Below are 9068 nucleotides of genomic sequence, written 5' to 3'. Positions count from 1 at the left end.
TCCTGGACCTTACTAGTACTCATCATTGGCATCCAATCATGAGCACTAATAAGTGGATAGCAAGTATGACCTGGAAGTATGGGAAGCATTGTATATATCCGTTACCCCTCTTGGAGCTTAGTCAAACCTACAGAAAGACATGCGGCTCAAGTAAGCCTACACCAAAGTTAAACAATTGCATAACAGGTTGATACTAACAGAGTTTACATCTACATTATGATATCTTAGCTAGTATTAGGGTTTGATGTTACCCTTGTATCTGAACAATATCAATTTTCACTTTAAATTACATAAACAGAAATAACGGGAAAACTCTTAGAAAAACAATTAGAACAATAAAGGAAATAATAGGAAATAATAGGAAAATAAAAATAAAACCTTTTCAATATCTAGACAGGATTGTTGCTAAACTGAAAATAAAACAAAATATGAATCTATAATGTCCATAAACAGCAACAGTAGTTCTCAAATTAAGTATCAGTTCTAAATTCTCTTTCATCGATCATGGTTGAGGCGGTGGAAGCGTTGAAGAATCTGGAAGATCTAACAGGGCTGGATTTTCAGGCTGGCTTGCTGAAGGAAGTTGCCGGTCTTGAGATGGTTAGGCTCGTAACATCTGCGGCTGAGTAAACACGTATATCTTTCACATGGACCCAAGACTTGTGGTCCAGTAGTTTGCAAGGTGTAAAGGTCATTGCCACAACCTTGGGGGATCTAACATCATTTGGGCCAGGATAGATCTTGAAGATGTACTTGTGGTGTACAAACTGGGATCTTTCCATGTCTTTATTCTAGGCATGCAAAAGGGAACCCAGAAGGGTTCAATAATGAAAAGCCAATTTACATAAATAGCAAGACAGATTGGTAATTATTACAAAGGCATGATCAAATAACAATGGTAAAGTATATGGAACAAAAGAGAAAAACAATTAAAATTTAGAGATGATGGTAAATGTTCAATTATTGATGTATGGAGGGCAATGCGTCGCCATTTATCGCCAATAGATATGGAATCTTCACCTACGATGACTACCATTCACCAAGGGTTGAGCCCTCAGCTGCAGGAGGCCAGCAGGACTTACGAGTTAGAAGGGTAGAGGCCAAAGCTTTGTGTAACTCCAGCAAGTGGAGAGCCTATCTCTTTTGCTCATGGACCAATTGATGCATCTGTCGAAACTCACGCTGAATAATGTCTCGTTTCTCACACCAGGTAATGTTGGGGTCTGTGCATCTGTCTTTTAATTTAGCGATTCTTTGCTGCAACATAGCTCTTCTTTGCTAGCAGTCGTCTCCTCGGTAAGGGACGTCAACGGAATTCCGGTATCCATCTGGGGAAAGGCAAACGTTAAACAGACCAGTAGTGCAATTTATGTGGTAAGCTTATTGAAAGAAGTCAGAATGCTAGGAGGCGGGCTGTGGGTATAAATGGGGTTCAGGAAGGAGGCATGGTAAGAAACAAAGCATCGAGAATGAAAAAATTTAAAAAAATTAAAAAAATTAAAAAAGATTAAAATATTTAAAAAAAAGCACCCTGAAGGGTGTAAGATAAAAATAGGCTTAAAAGAAAAATAAAAATAAAACAAAATATGATATATCTGAATTGTAACAAGGCATATTCAGATGGCAATGCAAGAAAAAGGTTCCTTGAAAAAGACAAATGAAAAAAACATTCAAAAGTGCAGACACCAGTGATTGACCTCACATAGAGTTTAAGTAACCTTTTTCAATCAGTCAAAGAAGTAGGGAGAAGCATATCGCTTTAAGACAAAGCCACCACGTGGTAAGAATTAGTTGAAGCAAGGTGTTAGTTAAATACACAAAGCATAAATTCCAGGACCGCTGCACACAAATAATGTACACCAGTTCTTCTCACAATCACTCACAGTGAAAGACAGAGAGATAAAAAGAGTAATAGTTGCTGTTTTGAATAGAAAGGAATCAGAAAGTGGAGTGTATAATTTTCCTAATTTATGTCTGAAAGCTTCACCAATTCTCAGTCCAAGAATACTATAAAATCTATGATCAGCGCAAAATGCTCCCCCAAATGGCCAGTTCAAGGGAATATTTCTCGCATTTATTCCATATAATCGGATAATGGTTATTTAATATTTTGCTTTCTTGGACAAGGAAATAATGAAAAGCCTTCAGATATCACACATACCATAGAGAGATTTCAAAAATGAAGGCTTTATATTCATGAAAAAATTAAAGAAGTGAATGTCACATCAATTTAAACAGCATAACAGTTAAAGCAGAAAACATTTTTTTTTTTTTTTTTTTTTTTTAAATGTGCAATACACAGCTTTTATTAAAAAGGGATCCCGTATAAAGTAAAATGGCATAAATAAGTCAGTTCAGGTATACATATAAAAAACATAAAATGAACATCCTCTGGGGATCGCTCACCCCTGCAGTTGATAAGAACTCCCCAGGGAAGGTATGCATAGAAACAAATAAATAACTTGCTGACTTAGTTAGGTCATTTGTATGGTACCATAAATATACACTTGCTATTAAACCTAGAGAAATATAAAATAAAGACATGTTACCTGTAATGGAAACAGAAACATCAAACCAACACATATACAGAGAAATGGTTACCGGATACTAAATGAGGAGCCGAGTAGTTTTGAGTAACTGAGAGCAACAAAATCAAATCGTGTTCGGATTACGCCTAGTCATTATGGGGTGGGTAATATTGATCCCTAAATCTGTGGTCACTGCGGACGGTGTTGATCCGGGTTCCATAAAGGGAATGACTGCCGTTCAGGGGGATTTTGACGGATCTGCGATTTTCTAAATCTATATGGCTGTGTCTGAAGACATTCAGCAGCATAATGACCGTATTGTTGGCAGCGATAACAGAGCACATCAGGATAGCGATCAGGGCTAGGCCAGGAACGATAGTCTCGTTGTCGCCTAGTATCTCCAAGAGGGCCCCTTGGGGGACCTCGCTGGGGTTGAGAGCGACGACCTCTTTCTTCAGGGTAATCAATTCTACGGTCTGGGCGGTAGGGCCGTGGGCCCTGATTTCGGGTGTTATTGTCATAGCGTTGATCAGCATACATAACAATAACAGGGGGAGAAGTGTTAGGAGTATTGGTATTGGTGTCAGAGCTCTTAGAGGCTCTTTTCTCTTTGAGATCTTCAGTCTGTAGCACCTCCAAGTTAGTGTGTACTGTCTTACGATGTTGGGCTTCATTTTGCTTGCTTTTAATAAGTCGTCTGCAATGATGAAGGATGTGTTCACGAATTTTAGGCCATTTTTCTAATTGGAGACCCACGGTGTTCTCTAACTTAAGTTTAATTTCTGAAGGTAAGGTTCCCTTCAGTAAATGGTAGAATACTGGGAGGGCATTATCAGAGTCAAATTTTTCCTCTGTTTCTTCCTTATAGAGGTCTTGGAGTCTGAGTAAATAGGCCTCAATAGGCTCTGAATCCATTTCCCATCTTTGGGAAGTGATAACCGAAAAGTCTTTAAGGGTCGGATACATGGTCCGGATTTCCTGGAATACTTTTGTCTGAATTTCAGTCAAAGGATTACCATCATACTGAGTATCTGTAACAAATTTTGCATAGCCCGATTGAGTAAATATGTCAGTGACACTAGCGTGTGGGGTTCTGCCCAGGAGCGCTTTTATATCGCCGACTGATAGAGTAGTCCCCAGGGTTATGTCCTGTAATTTCTTTAACCAGCGGTTACCTCCCTGTGCAATATCCGGGAGCTGTAGTATGAGGCTATTCAATTCAACAGCTGAAAGTGGGGTGTATTCCGTATGAGGGACACCACCTGACATTTTATTCAGCAGGGGAAAAAGTTTCACTTTCTCAGAGGGTTTAACCAATGATGATTTAAGTAGATCTATTGTGGCAGTTGGGGGAAAATGATTCTCATATTTTTTCCAAACTTGGAGACCTTGAATTAGGTAGAGGGTTGTGTTCTGATCCCAATGGGGGTCAGGGTGGTCATAAATAAGATCTCTCACTAGTGAGAGATTGTCTGATCGTAAGGATCCTTCACGTGGGAAAAGGGCGGACTGGGGCTGGAGCGCCTCAGACCATCCTGCGAGATTATCAACCCATGGGTGAACGTAATGCCATGAATTCTCATGCAAAGCCACATATTGGGCAGGTGTGCTAGGCGGACTAGATAAGATAGGGTCTGTACTGATATTCAAACTTGTAGGGTGTGGGGAATTGTCAATAACTGCAAGGCAGCGGCTAGATCCTTCATCAGTAAGATAACTGTGAGGATGGCGCTGTCTGGTATGATGAGAAATAAGATCATGGTGTTGAGGAAACTCAGATTTTGGTGCAACAGATACCACGGTGTCCGGGGTATCAGGGTGCGGTTGCGTTGTCAGGGACTTGTGTAAGGAACGAAGTCCTTCTGAAACAAACGCGAGGCCATCTCCCATACTAGCCAATGTGTGATCGTATTGTTCTTCCGAGGGGACTGGGGTATTAGGTAACGTGAAACGAGGTGAATCGTCTGCAAGGGAAGGGATTACTTCACTATCTGAAAAAGAGGAGAAATGGAACATCGGAGGAGGCTCGTTTCGAATATTCTCTATGTCCGATTTTGTGGGGAGTTGTTGTTTTAAAACTTCCCATGCTTCGTCTAATGGGGAGAGTCTAACCTTCGGTCGCTCCTTATTAGCTGGTTTGGCTGGGAGTACCAAGGGACGCATTGGCCGTGCACCTAACGTGTCCCATCTAGGAGGAATAGAACACTGAGGTTCTAGAATGGGCATTGAAGGGTTCACTGGAGCAGGGGGTGGTTTAATGAAACCCCGATCATAGAGTTCCTGACAAATAGCCCGTGTCTGTGTAGCAGGACTACATGGAATGAAACCCATTTGTCGTAATTGGGACAGGATAGACTGTAGGGGTTCAGTGGGCAAGGGACCAGTTTGGACAGAGGAGTCAAAATGTAGTGGTGGAGGTGATGTTTGAGTTGTGTGCCCCATATATGGGTAGGTAGTCGTTTGGGTGGTCATGTGTGAGGTCAATCCTGATCCTAGCCCAGGATAGATGGAGGTTTGGGCAGCCACGTCAATTTGACTGTTAGTAGGGTGCTGGATGGTGGCCAGAACCGATGGGTTCGGGACACAAGGATATTGCTCAATAATGGGTGGGGGTATTTCAATCTCATAGCCATGAGGCGGTGGTGAGGTTAGCGTCTGAGTTGTTGCTTGCATCGTTGGAGCAGAGGTAACAGTGGGTAATTGGGCCGAAATCAGGGCTACTGGTTGGGCCACTGGGATTGTTGAAGGGGTTAAAGGCGTCTGAGTTTGTACTGACCCCTGAGATATTGGAATTGGGTCCTTTTGTGATGAGGGAAGAGATAGATCAACTACACCGGCAATGTGTACGGTAGTAGGTGGGTCAAATTTCATAGGAGCGGGAGATATCGCAGGCAGCGAGGGTATCACTGTCTGAGATCCTTGAGATAAGGGGGTCTGTGTCTGAGATCCCTGAGAAATCGGTAGCTGAGGTTTATCACAATATCCTGAGGGTATTGGTGTATATCCCACTGCACATGGTAGGAGCTTGGTAGTACCTGCAGCGGTAGCAGCATCATAGGGTGGTGGGGCAGTAGGTGTTATTGCCTCTTGGTAAGGGGCTTGATCGCAATCAGACTTCGCTAGGGCTCTGTCATGCTGGTTTTGTGCAATAAGTATAAATTTATTAATAGCAGCTAAATGCTTATCCCTAGATTTTCCTGTTTTGTTGGATTCATTATAGCAAACCAAGGCTTGGAGCTTACCCTGATCGAATGAGCCCTTTGGTGGCCAATCCAATCCCGGGTCTTTAGCAGACCAAACGGTATGCCAGGTTTGACATAGACGGGAAAGTTCTTTTCTATCAGCGGGGAAAAAGTTGAGAACTCTTTCCAGGGGGCTAGTGGAGGACTGAGTGGACATAATGGAATTAGGAATAAGGGGAAAACAATCCACATAGGTGGAGGTGTGCAGTGTAAAATGGCAAATTAAATCCCAAATTGGATCCTAGTTCAAAGAATTATAATAGGTATCTCTATAAATATATATAAAAACGTGCAAAGGAAGATCATTCAAAGGAAAACATATAGAAAACACCTTTATACTCACGCGTCTTCAAGAGCGTCCCAGAAGTGGAACCTAAAACATAAATTACTAATTGGCGGAAAGCCCCATGCTTTTACCGCAGGTTATATTAACAAAGAAATGATAGCCATGAACATGAGAATAGTGCAGGAGTCATATATTAACAATAGATAGATAGATAGATAGATAGATAGATAGATAGATAGATAGATAGATAGATAGATAGATAGATAGATAGATAGATAGATAGATAGATAGATAGATAGATAGATAGATATCTGTTTGCTGACCTTGATGTTGTTATGCAAATCTATATTCCACCATGTTAATAAATACATGATAGGAGTAAGGACAACTCAATAGGTCCCTTGTATAATTATCTAAGGACATTGAACCTGGCTGATGCAAATATATGTGGTGACTCCACAACTGGAAATTTGAAAGAATCTAAAATCCTGAATTAAGGTCACTAACATAAAATGTCAAGTATGTGCAGTAAAAAATGCATTTCGGTGCTAAGATGCCAGACTCAGGAGTATAAAAAATACACCTTATTGCTGAAACATAGTGCCATAGGAAGTCTTTAGGTGTATTGAGTTCAAGGACATTGAGTTTAAGGACATCTGGAGAGGCATTTTCGAAAGGGATGTCCAAGTTGCGATTTGGGCGTCCTTGCAAAACGGCGAAATCCAGGGGCAGGGAAACCTGTATTTATGAAACAAGATAGATGTCCATCTTTCGTTTCAAAAATACCGTCAGGGACATCCAAATCTTGAAATTTTGCCATCCCTAGATTTGGATGTCCCTAGATATGGACGTTTCTGACTTTCGGCGATTTTCGAAACCAAAGACATACATGTCAAAAATGACCAAATGCAAGCCATTTGGTCATGGGAGGAGCCAGAATTCATAGTGCACTGGTCCCCCTCACATGCCAGGACACCAACTGGGCACCCTAGGGGGCACTGCAATGGACTTCATAAATTGCTCCCAGGTACATAGCTCTCTTACCTTGTGTGCTGAGCACCCTAAAACCCACTACCCACAACTGTACACCACTACCATAGCCCTTACAGGTGAAGGGGGGCACCTAGATGTGGGAACAGTGGGTTTGTGGTGGGTTTTGGAGGGTTCGTTGTTTCCTCCACAAACATAACAGGTAGGGGGGATGGGGCCTGTCTGAAGTGCACTGCACCCACTAAAACTGCTCCAGGGACCTGCATGCGCTGTCTTGGACCTGAGTATGACATCTGAGGCTGGCATAAAGGCTGGCACAACATATTTTTAGAGATGTTTTTGAGGGTGGGAGGAGGTTAGTGACCACTGGGGGAGTAAGGGGAGGTCATCCCTAATTCCCTCCGGTGGTCATCTGGTCATTTCGGGCACCTTTTTGTGCCTTAGTTGTAAGAAAAACAGGTCCAGGTGAAAACGTCCAAGTATTCATCAGGGACGTCCTTGCTTTTTTCGATTATGGGTCAAGGATGTCCAAGTGTTAGGCACACACATGTCCCGCCTTTGCTACGCCTCCGACACGCTCCCTTGAACTTTAGCAGTCCTTGCGATGGAGTGCAGTGGGAGACGTCAAAAATCAGGTTTTGATTATACTGATTTGGACGTCCCTGGGAGAAGGACGTTCATCTTCCGATTTATGTCAAAAGATGGACGTCCTCTTTCGAAAATGAGCCCACTGGTCTCCCTCGTGTTCTTTGGAAGTGCCACTCTCCTCAACCCTACTCTTTGGTTTCTTCTGCTACGTCCATATGGATTGGTGTTCCTCCACTTCAGGTGGTTGCTATTCTTAGCGGCAGCAGGAACAATGCTAATTTAAACACCAATATATTTAGGGACTGTAGAGAGCAATCCTGAATGTATGCATTTTACAATCATTGTGCCACTGCTATTGAACTGGCCTATACTATTATATAATTTATCTGGATAGCAACTGAAAATCACTCTCACTCTACCCCAAACTTGGCCCCTTACTATATAGAAAGTAGCAGACCGATACTTTTTTTTTAGTCTAATTATTATCCGAACTGCAGCCAAATATCTGTGGATAGGAAAGCTATGTGTTCACCAGCCATCAGTATAAGTATAACCTGCTATGAACATCAGCCAAATAGACTCCAACAGGATCTTTCCTCAGATTGTTAAGAAAGCAAGGTATGACTGTCCTAGTAAGAAACGAATTACAGTTTTAAAAAATGCAAATAAGGCTCAGGCAAGTAGCCCTGCAATGACATTTCTAGCTTGAAAGTTTAACAAATTACAGTCACTTAAATAGTAAAATACATCAAACATCACAGTGAAGCAAAGCAGTATGGAAAGGAATGAAGAACCTTGCACTTTCAGATGTTTGGTGAGAGCATCACATAACGTAGAAAGACCACGTTCATTTAGTTGTATACAATTCATATTGGCTCATTAATCAAATGAAATCATATCAAGTAAATAATTATGCAGTGGGCAGCAGGTATCTGGCCAGGACCCCATAAGCTTGGTTATTGAAATGCTTATGGCCAATCTCCATTTTAAAGCATGAAGACTCAATAATGTACTCCTCCAAGCTCCAGCCTATAATATACTGCAAAACAGAAAATCGGAGTCATATTTCACAAAGTTAATGGCAAAGACAAGATGAGAGATAATATAACCTGAGAAACAAGGGAGGACAAAAAATACTAATTAGCTTTGCCCCAGGAGAAACAGAGATAGAGAATGAAGAATCCATTATCTGCAAAGAATTAAAGACCCTAAGACCCTCGGATAATTCATTGTAACCTAAGGAGAACTGAATAATATTTTACTATACAGAACAGAATTTCTTGTGAAAATGGCAGAAAGGAAATTCTTTGAAAAGAAATACATGTAAAATTCTTGCTAGGCAATTAAAATGTATATGACAAAAAGTTAACTAAAGAAGGCTCATACTTTAAAGCGAGTTTATAAGTCACTAGAGAATGAGGAATTGCTATTATA

Source organism: Microcaecilia unicolor, chromosome 1, assembly GCF_901765095.1.
Source record: "Microcaecilia unicolor chromosome 1, aMicUni1.1, whole genome shotgun sequence".
Classification (NCBI taxonomy): Eukaryota; Metazoa; Chordata; class Amphibia; order Gymnophiona; family Siphonopidae; genus Microcaecilia; species Microcaecilia unicolor.
Note: the sequence above shows the minus strand (reverse complement) of the source record.